Here is a 17,065-nt window from a genome sequence, read left to right on the forward strand (position 1 = left end):
AAACTGTATGTTTTCCTGTTGTTACTAACATATGAGTCTTTCTGTCTCTGAGAGCTGATAATAGCCATTCCAAGAGATGTGAGGTGATATTTCATTAGATAGCTTTGTTATGCCATCCCTAGCATTTTCTTTGCAGAATTATTCACAATAGCCAAGATACGGATAAACCTAAGTGTCCATCAACCGACGAATGAATAAAGAAAATGTGGTCTATATAAACAATGGAATAGCATTCATCCTTTAAAAAGGAAGCAAATCCTATCATGTACAACAACATAGATGAACCTGGGGAACACTGAGTGATATAAGCCAGACTCAGGAAGACAAATATCACATGATCTTGAGGGAATGTATTAAACTTCTCTTGCCAGGTCCACAAGGGGCACGGTTTCAAAGATAAGAACTTCCCAGTGGCATGCCTGACTGGCTTTCTCTCACGTCTCCATCCAGGAGCCTAGAGTTCTTTGTCTAACTTGCTCATGTGTGGGAAAGGTAGGCTGCCCAGGTGAGCTCCCTTTGTTTAGAAAGCCCAAGAAAAGCTATGGGAGGACTGTGGGCCAGGCAACTAATCCAGCATCAGAGTCAAAAATCAATCACTCCAGTGGAAGTTTGGGACAAGAACTTGAACGGGGTGGGAGTAACTCCCAGATTGAAAGTCCCCCTGCCCCTCACCTGTGTGGACTCCATCTCTGGATCCCCTCCCACAACAGCCTCTCTCTTTCTCCCTACGTTTCTTTCTTTCTCTCTCTCTCTCTCTCTCTGTCTAATAAATCGCTTTTCTGCAAAACTCTTTGGGTCCAATATTTACTTGAATGAGTCCACCACACCTCCAGGGCCTCTTCCCCCATTCCTGGGGCACGGTGGTCAAGAACCTGGAACACCCAGTTACAATATCACTTATGCTGGTATGTGGAATCTAAAGAAGTCAAACCCAAACAAATAGAGAGTTGTATGGTGGTTGCCAGGGGCTGGGAAGTGGAGTAAATGGGTGAATTTTGGCCTAAGGGTATAAACCTTGAGTTACTAGATGAATAAATTCTGGAGATCAAACATACAGCATGGTGACTATAGTTAATGATACTGTATTGTGTACTAAGTATTTACTAAGAGGGGAGATCTTAAGTGTTTTCACCATCCACAAAATAATGGTAATTACGTCAGGTGATGGACACTTTAATAAGCTTACTTGTGGTAATCACTTTATAATGTGTTCATGTATCCAAACTTCATGTCGTACACCTTAAATATATACAAATTTTATTTGTCAATAATACCTCAATAAGGATGGAGAATAGATACATTGATAGATAGATAATTGATAGACAAATTGAAGATAGGATAGATAGATAAATCAGATAAATAGGATGGATAGATTAACAGATGAGATAGATGATGGATGGATGGATGGATGGATGGATGGATGGATGGATGGATGGATAGATGAATAATGGATAGACAGACAGACACTCTGGTTTCCCCAGGACCTTCAGAACAAACCTAGGTGCCTATCCTGGGATACAATCTTTTCATTTGGGAAAGAAATGAGAAATTTTATTCTCCCTTTGGATCAGAGCAATTATCATTCTGTCTTTAGCGAAACAAATTGCTACAGATTTAATCCTTGTGCTATGAGAAAATTTTCTAGCAAAAGTGGAAGCAACCATTCTCTATAGCGTACATGTTTCTGTGGCTCAGGAGGCTAGAGCTTTTTGTAGGAACACTGAAAATAGAAGGAAGGGAAGGTACATGAGGGCAGAGCCCATATCATAAAGGTTCAAGTCTAATTGCTTCTCCATTACATAAAGCTTTTGTGACTTTGGGGAAGTTACATAATATCTCTAAGCCTCCATTTTCCAACATATTATATTGGGGTAGTAACAGTGATCTTTCAGCCTTGCTGTATAATTACCACAAGTAGTGATATATTGGGAGAGCATTCCCCAGATACTTCCATTTACTCTGGGAAAGACAAAGATGGGTGCAGTTGAGAGGTGAATAGGGGAGAGAACATTTTAATAGCTGCTGTGGGACATGGAGAAGGAAGTCCACATAGATAATTGGACAGCACTGATGGAGCAAGTTCACCATTTTCTCCCTTGTCATTGATCTATGGCTTTAGAGCTCAATGAAAGTGTGCTGTGAGGACAATCCAGGAAGAGCCCCTTTTCCAGGATGCAAGAACAACAGCCACCCATGGAATGCTTGAGGCTGGGAGCATATCATAGATATTCGTCATTTTTCCTACCCACTGAAGTACATTTTTACAGTGAAGATTAAGTTAAAATGAACAATCAATGTAATTTTGAATAGGAAAGATCTCGAAGGAATGCATGGGGTTCTGGAAGGCATGAGGTATAGCCCCATAAGTCTGGTGATAAGTCTATACATGCACAAGAGCCTCAGCTTATATTTGCTAACAATAGGAAAATCTGTCTTTTCTGTCCACTGATACTCTAAGTCTGTCTGAGCTCCTCAAAGGCCTAATTAGATCATATCTAAGGGGGAAAAATTGGAAGGCAGTAGGACAAAGTTCTAAATCCTAGGAACTTGAGAAAATTTTATAATTGTGATTGCATAATAAATGAACGAGAGTTTAGTCCTTTTCTCCACTCTACCTATTGCGAAAATCACTCTGTCAAAGCCCCGAGCATCCTTACACATTCTTTCTGGGTGTGCTAAGAATGCAAGGCCCTGACCATTATTTACTTGTGTTCTCTCAGGGTTGTGTTTGCAGTAAGCAGCCTTGAGCAATCGAGTAGTGTCTTCTCCCAAACAATGACCAGACTGACCACATACCCTAAAGCAGTAAATTCCCTTGCTGTGACATAAATCCACTGTGTACATTGCCTCGAGCTGGACCCTTGGCCTCAGACCCTGTGGGATATAGGGGACATGAGAAACTAGCACCAACATCAGGCTCCTGCAGCTTTAACATCTTCCTTTGGCTCCAATCCGGGTGTCTTGTGTTTTCCACTGACATCCACGAAACAGTAGTGAGCCCCAGACCTTTTACAGATTTTGAAATCAGCCACCTTCCTAACAGATTACCGATATTGTTGGCATAACCTGTACCTTCCTGCGCCTTTCTTCCTATGAAAGGAAGCTGTAAGAGAGGATGTAGCATAATACACTGCTGAGAGAGACATAAGAAGATAAGGGAAGAAGAGCAGGAGGAGGACTTTATTTTCTTTATAATCCTTCTCACTATTTGAAATTATGTATTGACTTATTTGATGTCTATCCTCTCAATAGAATGCAAGCTCCTACAAGTCAGGGACCTTGTGATTCAACATTGTATCTTACTGAGTAAAATCGTGTCTAGCAATATTGAGGCCTAATAAATATTTGTTGAATGAGCTGATAGCTCAGGACCAAAAATAATCATGTTGGTCCTGAGCTACCAGTTGAGGTGGATTGGTGGTGCCCATTATGAGTGGCCCTGGCTGGTAATAGATGTCTGTTTGCTCTTGAGCTGCATTTAAAGCTATTCCTCTTGTCTTTGTGAGTCAGCACCAAATCTTTATATTCCTGTAAAGTGAGCTTTTTTAAAATAAAAAGCCCTTTAAAGAGAATTTCTCCCCCAAATTATTTTACTAATCATCCTGATCACTAAAGGAAGTCCAATACAGGGATAGAAAGAAATGAACACCATATAATGCATCTATGCTCACTGCTTTACTTACATTGTCTCATTTAATTATCACAACTCTGCAAGATTAGTACATTAACATCTATCTTATATATAAAGAGACTTAGATACAGAGAAGTTAAATAACTTGCTTTAGAATAGTTAGCTACTACATGGCATAGCTTGATTTTTCTGGTTTCAAATCTCCTCTTTGGATACAGCTTTCTGTAGAATTATGACTTTATACCTTGTATTATGACAAATAGATTTTTAAAAATAACACTTAGGAAGTGTGTTGCTCAGATTAAGTGTAAAAATTAGACATCATTCTAGGTATTTTAAGCAAGAAGTTATTTAATAGAGGATGCTTACAAAAATCTATGTCAGGATTGAAGAAGTGGGCTCTAAACCAACCTTGCAAAACTGATTCCCAGTATAAAACCAAGCTGACCCCAAGCTAGTACCTCTGAAGTCTACTGGAACACTGAGTTCAAGCACATAACTCTATGACAGAAGGTGGAGTCAAAACCTACCGCGGTCACAATAGCCTCAGCTGTGTATTGTCTTCCAGGAGGCTAAATAATGGACCATGGAACACTGCTGCAGAAAAATATTTCTACGACCTTAATGCTAAGAGAAATGCAACCAAAAGTGGTCAGGAAGATGCCTTCACTTCTTTTCTTTTAAGTTTTACATGAGCTTATCTAATTGATAGGCCTAATTCATATCACAGTTCTACGTGGAAAGAAGTCTAGGAAATGTTTTAAGTTTCCAGTCTCTGCAGTATAAAAGCCACCACAAGAAGAGAGGAGAATGGACAGTGAGTGAGCCAGCCTGCAGTACTTACCACAGGCAGTATTTGAAGAAATACAAATACTTCTAAAGAGAGAATGGAATAAAATGTTTAAAACTGTCTCTTTCCAGAAAAGCCTATAATAGCTAATATATGATTACTTATTTGAACTCTGAACTCTTGACATTGCAATCTTTATGACTATGATTTGTCCTGAGGAAAATATTCTCTATGTGCAGTATAATTAGGGATAATAATATGTCTAAATGAGCACTTATCAGGGATGAGAAAATTATTTGTGCTGTAGGATCATCACTTTCATTTTTCTACAGCCCTTTGTTTGCTGTCACTGTAATTGGCCTAATTTGGGGGAAGAGGAGGCTTATTTCCAGCAGGAACTAGGCCTTTCCCTGGACTCTCCTGACTATGATTTTTCATATGCCACACAATACTCAAATAGAAAAGGCTTAACAACTCTTTAAAGCTTCAAAGACACTTAGAACATCCAAACATTTTACATGGAGACTCAAGAAAGACAAAAAGATCTGCCCAAGGTCTCAGGGAGACTAGACTAGAGCCCAGTTCTCTGGTTCCCCGTCTAAAGCTTTTTCATCACTAAACCAAGCCTTAGATTGCATGCTATCTAAACACAGTGTGCGTGTGTGTGTGTGCGTGCGTGTGTGTGTGTGTGATTCCATTTATATCAAGTTCAATAACAGGCAAAATAAGCTGTATCTTTAGAGAAGTATACTTACACATAAAGCATGAAGGAAAGCAACAAAACACTAAGCATCAACGTCTAGTTCGTGGTGGAGGAAAGGAATTGTGACTGGGAAATGGAGACTTCAAGGGTGAGGGCAAGCAGGGCTCAGTGGTGCATGCCTATAGTCCCAGCTGCAGAGGAGGTTGAGGCAGAAGGATCACTGGAACCCAAAAATTCTAGCCCAGCTTGAGAAACAGACCAAGACCCCATCTCTAAAAAGACATTTTTAAAAATTCTAAAGGAGGTAATGGAAATGTTCCAGGAAATTCAGTTTTGTAGGACTTAAGCTTTTTTTCCTAATTTTGAAACCCAGTGTAACGTATTTGACATTTTCGCCTTTACTAATACTTAGTGTTGGTGCCTATTGTATGACAGAGCCAGGCTACATGCTGGATTATTTCCTTTAACTCTAATAAGAATAGTATAACAAAGGCACTATTATTATCCCCATTTTGTAGTTGAGAAGACTAAGGCACAGCTTTTACTAACTTGCCCAAATTCACACAGTTCAACAGCAGAGCTGATATTAATCCATCCGATTCTACCCTTCTGCTCTGCTAGCCACAAGAAATTTAGTAAGTGAGAAAATTATAGACCCCTCTTTTTATTAGTATTTTATAGTCATAAAAGTTATAGTTATGAAAGCCATATTAATAATAGAAAAAATCAGATGCAAAATTACACACATAAAGTTATGATTACATCTATGTTAAAAATATATGTTCCTAGGTATAGAAGACCATAAAACACTGATAAGTTAGGATGATGAAATATGGATGCTTTTTCCTAATCTTCTCTGTTTTCCAAAGTTGTTATAAAGTGGTTGTATTAAATTTACAATGGAAAATGTGTTCTAAAATAAACTTCCCATTTATTTGAAACGTAACATTTCATTTCTGTTCTTTTCTTTCCTGCAGCTTTGTATAATCTTTAGAAAACTCTTCTGCTCAATGAGTGACTTCATTACTAAATTCATGGCACTGGATCATTCTAAGTATGCAAATCACAAACCCACAGCCAGCTGAGGAAAAGGCGGATAAAAGATTATATTAAAAATTAAAGCAACATGTGGAGATATGGAGATAATGTGCTTATAATTATTTCTATAAATTTAATATTTATGCAATTACAAAGCCAATTATGATAAATACAGTATTAAATATTGAGTCCTATTCCTTTTGCCCTCTGATATTTTTGACCTTGAACTGAGACTGCCCAATAATACATTAAAAAATGACTGTGGGAGAAGCATTTCCTTTGGCCTATAAATGATAAACGCTTATTTCTTGGAAAGTGATCTCATTTCTTCCTAGCTTTTGTTTATTTTCAATGCCTTGCTTTTTTTTTTTTTTTAACTCTGGCATATTCTGATCACCCTCGAAAGCGCTGGGCTTTCAGTCTTCCACAGTTTGCTTGTGTTGTTCTCTGGTGCTGCTGCTGTGATGTGTTTTCTGTCAGAGGAAATTTACAGGCACATTAGCCGACTTGACAGGCACAATGAGCCACAAGGCTCTCCTAAGGAGAAACTTCCACATGCTGTGGTGAGATTTTCTGTCTTTCCATCTCATCCTCCCTCTTTAACCTTAATATAATATACCCCTATGATTCCGATATAAACCCCAACTACTTTCCCTTACGGGTATTGCTTTGAATACTGGTTTTAATTCTCTGATTCCCAAGAAGAAAATTATACTGCATCTATAGTAATTAATTCATACTTCCCTAACAATCTGACTACAGCAGTTTGTAGATAAAGCCAATGTCTTCGCTTACAGCCCTATAGATACCAAGTAAGGAATGGATGAGGAACCTTTTTTTCCCTTCCTATGTTAAGTCACTAACACAAAGGGAGGAAAATAGCATCCAAGAAGTATACAAAGAAAAAGTGATAGAATTAACTTTTATGGAAGATATTAAGAGAGAAAATTCTAAAACACTTAATTTTACTTTTCTTAGTGTTTCCTAGAAAAATGATCAGCAAGAATTAATAAAATGTATTAAAAATTCAGAAACATGGGCCAGGCACAGTGGCTCAGACCTGTAATCCCAGCACTTTGGGAGGCCAAGGTGGGCAGATTTGCTTGATCTCAGGAGTTCAAGACCAGCATGGACAACATGGTGAGACCCCATTTCCACAAAAAATACAAAAATTAGCTGGGTGTGGTGGCACATGCCTGTAATCTCAGCTACTCAGGAGGCTGAAGTGGGAGGATCACTTGATCCCAGGAGCTCAAGGCTACAGTGAGCCATGATTGCAACACTGCACTCCAGCCTGGCCAACAGATTGAGACCCTGGCAAAAAAAAAAAAAAAAAATTAGAAACACAAAATGAGATAACTGAAGAGGTAAACTGTTTTCTTGGCAGATCCTAATAAATTAGAATATTCCCCAAAGTCATTAAAAAAACAAAGGCCTGTGCATTTTTCATTTCATATATATTAATCTGCTCTTTGGGGAGTAAATTTGCTAAAACAAAGCCTTTCTGGTTCATTCATACCCTGACTTGATGCTAAGCTATCTCTTCAATTTAAAATCTTCCAGGCCTTTTAAGTAATTTTGAGGGGTGATTTTTGTTTTGGGAGCATTCTTTTTGTCCTCCTTATGTGTGAACCACCAGCATGTAAGTATGTAACCTAGAGAAGTTATTTATAATAGTCCAAAATCACAAGTAAGTTTCTTGCTTCATTCTCTGCCAAGAAGCTAGAGGTATTTACCAAGCCAACCCATAAAATTGGTCTGAGCTACTTCATTTGTTGAATGAGTAAACGAATGAAGCTTACGTTATCAGGAACCCAGGAGTGGGTGGTTTTCCAGTGGACTCGTTCTTCAGAAAATTAAGTAAGAACATTCTTAATTTGGTCCCCAGGCCTGTTTTCTCTCTCCTGTCTTCCAGATTGTTTCACGGAAGTCAACTGCAGCTGTGTTCTCACCCATGCCCTCTGTCCCTTCTCCCCTTGAGAGTTCAAACAAGACTCTTGTTTAGCTCTGGTAGCCTGGTGAGTCCTCAGAGAGACTAACTCATTTTTTAGGCTCCCCTGAGTCTCTGAATGAGAGAGCAGACCACAGATTTGCTTATGTAGAGTGATTCTTAGTCTGGTTTTCTGCAACTAAGAGGAATCTCCTCTCTGCCTTTTGCTCCTCTGTAAAGACTGTGAAGGTAAAGATTGAGTTTTTAATCTTATTTGTCAGGAAGACAAGCAGTCCCTCCAGCTAGTCCAAAGCATTGGCAACAAACCCTATAAATCCTGCCCACTACAGAAAAGCACGGAAAACCTGAAGAATAAGGATTATGCACCCTTATACAAAGAAAACCTAGGCACCAGTCAGTGGACTTTTATATACAGCTATTCTCCATCTGAAGATCTTTAGAATAGAATCCATTTATCTAGGGGGCTTTGAGTGTAAGATTCTTTTTTAAGTAGGAGGCCAGTTTAGATAACACCTCAAGGTGTCTTTAAATTCATGTATTATTTGTTTTGTTTTTTTAATTCACAGGGTCATAAAACCATGGTTGCAAATTTCATCAACAATATACATTTATGCTCATATCTTAGCCAGTGGGAGATTTTCTCTTATTTTAACACTGAATTATTTTAATAAATGATTCTCAGATGCCTAATTATGTGCCAGGTGGGCCCTGCTGTACATGCTGAAAATACAGCTTGGTGCATTTATGAAACCTGCAGTGTGCAGACTGCATCTAGACATTGAAAATTCTTGAGACCTTCTGATAAACCATTCATATTTTCTGTACCTGCTCATACATCAAACTGTACTGAGGTGAGCTCTCCAAATTGTGGGCTTCAGCTGCCTCCTGAATCCTCTAGGACTAACCCAAAGACAACAGCCTAGTGGCTCATTTTTATTGGGATGAGTGCCTCCAGAAGCATGATTTTATCAACTCCTCAAAGTCCTGAGGACTTTTTTCTTGCAGTATCAAGAACTCTTTGCTGAAACTAACTCAGTGCTCAGGTAGATGAACTGCAAAAAGGAAAATAAAACATGGAAACATTTGCCAACCTGGATGTCTCGCTCATAGCTATCCGGGAAGCTACCACGAGATGGATGGAAAAGGAGTCACTCACCTAGAAGCCTGGCTGTCAAGAGAAAATCCAAACTCAGGAGCTTTTCCCCTAAGAACCCTATGACATTTTATTCTTTAAATAAATCTTTTCTTCCTCTCTTTACGTGAGAGATTGACATTTGAAGATCAATCATGCCTCTGCTTTGCAGAGTAAGAATAGGATAAATGGAAATTAAGCAAAATTTCCATTTTTTTGAATAAAAATGCTCAAAATAGCTATATCTTAAATCAGTATCTTCAAAAAGGTATGCTCTTCCCCCAGTGGTCATTCTCATTACTAGAGTTATCTCAAGACCTTTTGATGTCAAAATTTCACTCTGTTTTCTCTAAAAGCAGCATTCTGAATATACACCTGCTGTTCAATAGCAGCAGAAAGCAAAGGAATTTCACACCACGTTTTTCCCATCATAGTCAAGGATGTTTTATCCCTTCAGATACAGTCACAGTTTACCAGCTTTTTTAGCCCCTTACCATCATGAGATAAGTTTCAGCGTTTTTAGTACGGGCTACAGCTGAATTCTTTCCTTCTATTTATGTTATTCAGTAACCTCTCTTCTAGTTCATAATGGCCTTGTTCATGGCTGGCTAGCCTCTCGTAAAACCAGATTTGTTTGGTGCTTTTAGCTAATTTAAAATCATTTATAAAAATAGTAAGGCTCTCGGGCCATTCTGTCAGTCCATAGTATTTATTGTGAACCTACTATGTGCCAGGCATTGGATTAGCTGCTGGGTACCATGGACTTCCAGGGAGCATTCTGTGGTGAGAAGCAGTAGATGAGGCTCAAAAGGTGCTACTCTGGGATCAGCCTTACCTCTGGCCAGTGTGTAGCCTGGGCAAAGCCATCAATCTCTGGGACTCCAGTTTTCTAACCCAAAAAATAAGGGGAGGGGTGGGCTGCTGTTTAGTCTCTCATATTCTGTGATTGCTGCTGGTTTAGTGAACTCACTGCAGTGGAAACACAGTGGTCTCACAGTGATGAATGTTTTCATAAGCCCGCCTAAAGCGTCCTAATTCTAATCCAAGGGGCAGTTTTAGTGCTAGGACTTGCACTTTTACAAAGACCCAAGAAGACTTTTAAAGAAGGACTATGTGTGATACGTTTTTCACTTTACTGTATATTTGAGCATATTCTCCCCCCAAACGCTTGTCCTGCCTCTCAGATGCTACATTGTATAGAAAGTAATCGAGCTTGAGGGTCAATTACAATTCCAAGTGTCATGATATAATCTTCCCAGGATAATAGTAAATAAGAGTTACAAAAACAAGCTATAAGGCCAGATAATACTGAATCTACAATAGTGACAATTCATCAGGGTACATTAAAACTCCCTAATTCTGTGGCATTTCAGTATTTTCAATAGTTTTCAGTGTTTGTTCCTCACTGTTTCTATTTATTTGTATTCACAATAAAATCAAAGCTTTCTGTTTGTACAACATAGTATTGTTCCTTATTTGCAAACCATTAATATTCTCCTAATATCATGTGAGAATTGCTTTGCTTCTTCTATCTTCTCACTATACAAGTACATTTTATCAAATACTTTAGAAAGTGTATCTAAACTTGCAAAATATGCAACATTTTGTATTGAAACCAGGGAGTATGATTCTCCAATTTCTGACACAAAAAATGGGAAGAGAAAACCTCATATTGCTTTTTAGATCTCATCTGCCTGCATTTGTTTAGTTCAATTTTGTATATCAAAAGAATATAGTAACTTACTTCATACCATTGATCAGAGACAGGATAGTTTCTCGTTTCCATTTCTAAAAACAGATCCCACATATACATCACACATTAAAAAAAATGAAGAACAGGTAGTAAGGTATGAGTTATATTGAGTAGCTCTCTATTTCCCTGACTTCCTAATAACATTCTATGGCTTTCTCTTCTTTCTTTCCTCCCTCTCACTATAAATATCAGAGCTGATGACTGACTTTTACTGCTGCCTTTCATGCAAACTCCTCAGGCTTGCAAATCAACTACTGATTCTGGGAATCATTTCCCAATCTCCCTCCCTGGCTCACACAGTTTCCTGATGGGGCTTTGGAGCAACAAAGAATACACACATTGTATAGTATATTGATTTGAATAGTAAAATTCAAAGGTTGATTTTAGACTCCTTGCTTCTGCCCATATCAGCCTCTGTGGTGCTTGGCACAGGGCAGCTGCCCCTAAACATTTTGCCTATTGAAAGGATGGCAAAAGAGCATCCTGGACAGGTGACACAAATGGAAAAGAGGTACAGAAATGTATGCAGCAAAGCTTTCCTGCCAGCAGGAATTCTACTTCCTATTTCAAACATGGTTGATTTTCAAAAATTCAAGATACTTTATCTTTGTAAAATGAGTTACCTTCCCTAATAATGGTCCAGTTTGACAGTCTGTTACACCTATATTCTGACCTTTTCATAGTACTTTGCTCTCACATTAACCTTCATTTTGCCTGGCCAAAACTTGTGAAGCACATTTACTGGGTATACTGGGATATATGTACAGTACATGTATAGACATCCAAATGCCATGTCAATGAAAAAACATGGAAGAATGGAATGATTAATCATGGCAGTTAGCATTTTTGAGAGCATACTATGTACCGGGCACTGTACTAAGTACTGCATCACACACACACACACACACACACACACACACACATTTAACACAAGTACTTGAGGAACAAACCATTATCAGCTCAATTTTATACTTGAAAAAACTGACACACAAGATACAAGGTCACATATCAGAAGGTGTCAGAGCAGACACGCTAACCAAGGCACTGCCCTCCGTTGCCAAAACCTGAGATGCTTAGCATCACCCAATCAGTGACATGGTGTATGTGTCATTTGGGAACTCAGTTCCAAATATTAACTACATGAGTATTACTGACAAACTTCTGGATTTTGTAGCAAGTCTATTTCCTTGAAAACATGAAAGTTCCTAGAATTATGGCTCCTGAAAAAAAATTTTTTTAACCTCTGGTCCTTGAACTGTGCTGGCTGATATGACAGCCACTAGCCACATTTGGCTATTCAATTAAGTTAATGTAAACCCTCAGTTGTACTCGCCACTTTCCAAGTACTCAATAGTGGCACATGGTACATGGCTACTCTACTGCCAGCACAGCTATGTGATATTTCCCTTGTAACAGCACTGTTGCTCTAGAAAACAGATAACTGAGTAGATACAACACAGCAAATGATCCTCAAGCCCCTCAGAAAAGGATCTGACACGTATTTCCAAGAAAGGATGTTTATTGAGTGCCTGCTCTGAGCCAGGCATGGTGCTAGGGGCTGGAAATGATGATCAATAATGATCAATAAGGATCAGTAAGGTAGACATGATTTCCACACCTTCTGGAGCTCATAATCCTACCAAGCCAGGCTCCAGCGAGAACACTCCTTTGATAAGGGAGGTTCAACAAGCAGGAGGCATAACAGACCTAGAAGACAGGACACCTAACCCGACTTTGGGACAGAGGTGAGGCAAGGCTTTCCGGAGAGGAAAAACATAAACTAGGGCCTTGACTGTGAGAAGCATCATTAACAAAAAAGAGAAGAAGTGTTTCTGAATTAAGGACGAGTCTGTATGAAGACTTGGAAAGTTGAGAGAGCATGCCATGCTTTAGAAGAATTTAAAGACGTAAGTAAAATTACTTTCTTAATCCATTCTGTCTCTTGAGATTAAATTTTGATCATTGTTTTAACGTTTTACCCAAGTTGCTTAGCACATAAGGGAAGTCAGTAGCAAAGGAAAAAACAAAGCATCACTTGGAGTGGGTATCCAGGCACCAAATGTGGCTAATAACTGCTATCACCTCCCACCATCCCACATGCTTCAGTGTGAAGCATGTGCATGGACAGTAGCCTTGGATTGATAACAACGCGGCAGTCACCTTGGATGAAGGACATATGCTGGGTAATTTACCAGCATTATTTAGTACAATCCTCACAAGCCTACCTATTTCCCAATATTCACATTTGCATAATTGGAAATTGCTAGAGAAACCCATGAGATAGAGCAACATGAACTTTTGAGCTCTTTGTCTATCTATCTGCTTAAATACCAGGCTATACAGGCTTCCCAGTTATTGCTACTGCCCTAGCCCTAGCCCTAGCCTGGCTAATACTACCTATCATGACCAGCTAGAAAACTAGTTTGAGTGACATGAAGACACAGAAGGTAAGCCAAAGAGAAAAACTAAGAAAACTTGTGCTGCAGAGAAATTTGTTTGCACTGGGTAAATGTAACCAAAACAAGAAACAAGTGACTAGGGAAAACACCCTACCTTTCTTTCAGAAGCCACCTGAATAATGACAAACAATTTACCAATACTGATTAATCCCAACAGAATAATTTTGTTTTATCCCTAGAATTTTCCAGAAAATTAGGAAACTAGGAACATTTGTACTTGTTGTCTTATCTAACAATGATCAAACTGACTCAAAACATTTGTGCCCTACAGTGAGCTACTTCAAGCAAACTTTCTTTACAAAGTTCCAAGATTGCCTCGATCTGTTGAAAACTGTTTTATGGTTCTACCCAACTAAAATTTCAGTGGCGCATATCTTCAGATAAAACACTTCATTCACATCAAGCAGTAATTAAATGTGCAGGGCATGAAATAAGCAGCAAGTTTGGCTTCAGAGCCATCTTGCAATCTGTAAGCGATCCAAGACAGACCATATGCCTTTAAATCTAGATGACTGCATACATATCCAAGAGAAACCTAACTGCCACTACTGCACAGCAAAAGCCATGGAAAGATGGGAAAAAAAAGACAGATTTATGTAGCTTGTCTGACAAATGTATGGTAATGCATATGTCCACTGAGACGTGGTAAACTGCCCTTAACTCTACTTTTTGGGTCCTTGATTCAGTTCTGCCAGAGAAAACATTCAAACTGACAATTCAAACCAACAGTATTCTTATTTAGTCCATTGCCATGGACTATGGTAAGAGTTTTTGTCTAGGAAGGGTTGCCACCCTCTTCCTTTGATTCCTTGAAGGAATTCCTCCCCCACTCCACAAAGGGGCTGCCTCACACTGTGCCTCATACCCTGACTCCTGAACAGGCTTGTCTGATCTGGCAGAGTGATTGATTCAATCATTAACATATGACGTAGCAAGGCCAATCTAAAGCTTCCTTGGGATTGCTAATACAAGCAAAGGATGGAGACATCTTCAATCTCTGGGCTTACTAAATTAGGTGAATGTGAGAGTAGGTTTGCTGGTGGTGGCCTTGTCATCCTACGGAGAGAGCCTGTCGAGAAGAAATCAAGTAGGGAAAAGCAGAATTGAGAGACAGAGAAAATCAGAGTACTAAGTGCATTGTCGGGGACCCTGAATTCTGTCATGTCTGATGTAACCTCATGAGCATTGAATGAGTTAAACTGTCTGGCAATACAAGAGATGCTCAATAAATGTTACTTTCCATCTCTCCCTCCTTCTTTGACTTTGGCAGCTGCCAGACAAGGATTAAAACCATCTTTGGCAGCCAACACTTCAGTTTCTGGCTTTCAGAGGAAAGCCAATAAGATAGAATGGAAAATAATGAGCACAAAGTCACACCCTAAAACAATGTAAACTCCCTCTGCATTTTACCAGTATTTCCTTAAAAACAGCCATTCTTTCCTCAGTGCACACACATTTCAGACATCAGCCTAGCCATAATGAAGCTGATACCAAAAAAAAAAAAAGAGGGAGACACTATTTTCTGCGGGAGGAAGGAGCTGAACTGGTTAAACCCTAAAGTGGAAACTGCTGCAGGATACAGGCTCCATAAGCACTTCAACAGGCGTGCAATTTTCTTAGGGCCAATTGTATGAAGACACCAATCTGTGTTTGTTTGGCTACTTGCCAATAGCAAAATAGAGAACAGGCAATCCAGAGTGTTAAAAATATAGAATTTATCAACTTGACATGGTGTTTAACCTCAGGAAAACAAAAGTATGTGGTGGTAATTAGTGCTAACTATTAATGATGATTTAAAACTCAGTTATGATGGGACAAGTAAAACCACCACTACTGAATGGTGTTTGCAAAATATGCATCTTCTCACCCCTGCACAGTTGTGCAGATAAACCATCTGCTTGTACAAAAATGCTGGTGGGTGACGATCAAATTGGGTTGTTTATGTGGTACAATCTGTGCAGTACGAAAATCTTAAAGGTAATTTCCGAGACCTTATGTTTGTGATATTTCCAGACTCAATAAGCAATGTCATAAAATTGTAGAATTTATAACTGGAATGAATCTTACAGATGAAAGAAACCAAGGCTCAGAGAGAATTAATGAGTTGGTAAATGGCAAGTGCAGGGACCACAAGTCATGTCTTCTCGATTTTGTTTGGACATCTCTCTGTTATGTCCCCATCTCATAAACAATAGCACAGCATATTAGAGTTGACAAAGATCCTCTAAATCAGCTAGTGTAACCTGCTAATCTACAGGTAAGAAAACGGGGCCCAGAGAGGTGAGGTTCTTGCCAAAGGTCAGAACAGAATTAGACTAAAACTATTGACCTCTAGACCAGTGCTCACGCCTTATTGCCATGGATAAACATGCTTTATCAAATTTAGTTGTAACCACAAGTCATTCCACCATTTAATTTCTATCAAAGGATGAACAAACTCACAAATATCCAGTCATCATCAGGTAAATCCCCGCAATGTGTAAAGTCTGGTAGTAAAATCCCTGAGAGTAACAGGGTCTCTGAATCAAGTAAGTGCATGGTCAAATGTAAGTAAACAACTGAGCTGAAAAACTATAATCTTCCAGGTGTGTTGTGGCACTTTATCTCTTTCCACAGTCACTGAGATCTACGGGCTGCAGCTATTTCTGTTACTGAAACCTCATTGGTTTTAGCAAGAAGACCCTTAAATGGCCTAAAGCATCAGTTCCCTTCTCAGTTCCTGGTTCCTAATTTATTCTGATACGGTAGACAAGATTAAGCACACAGTATTTGTGTTGTTATAGTTTAAAGTTCACTGCTTTCTAAATTCCTGTAGGATATCTGTTATACCAAGTAAAGACTGCATAACTGTAAGTAAGTCTCTTTCTGTGTGTGTCTCTCTCATTCTCTCTCTAAAAATTAGAGGAGTTAAGTCATTCTATCTAAGGAATAGGGGGAAGGTGAGAAGCAAGACTCTGAGTTGCCTGTCCCCCTACAGGAGAACATTAACATTGTTAATCAGCATTACAGGCTTGGCCTTGCTTCCCAGGGAAACGGTTGGTAGAGATATAAAATGTTTCAATCCTTTCCAAGCAATGTTGTCCTTGGTGATAGCCAGGAAGGAGGGATTTTTTTTCATTTATACCTTTTTGCAACCTTGTAGTTTTGAATGGCTAACAATAAGAACCAAATTAATGTCAAATCAGGTTAAAGAAGAATTACCAACTGATTGTTCTATGCCCAACATGGTGCTAAGCCCTACCAGACATATGAAAAATAACATGGTCTCTGCCCTTGAAGAGTTCACTATTTCTTGGAACAACAATATTTAATAACAAAAACAATAAAATGTTGCTGTCCCTCCGGTATAGTGAATTCTGGTAGGGCTGACCCCTATCCCACGCGGCATGACTCAGAGAGGCAGTCAGAAGAGCGGGGAGGAAACATGGTAGCTCTGAATAGTGAACACTACGGTTAACTCACAGGAACTCATGAGCAGATCCATCCCAGATACCTGTGACTTCAACCACTCTTTTTTTCTCACCTGCTTTGACTTTCCGTGACCAAGATTCTTGAGGCTGCAGTGTAAAGGATTCCTCTTCCCACGTTCTGTTCCTTAGTCCATCTGG

This window comes from Sapajus apella, unplaced genomic scaffold (assembly GCF_009761245.1).
Source record: "Sapajus apella isolate SASKATOON/1434 unplaced genomic scaffold, GSC_monkey_1.0 scaffold1, whole genome shotgun sequence".
NCBI lineage: Eukaryota > Metazoa > Chordata > Mammalia > Primates > Cebidae > Sapajus > Sapajus apella.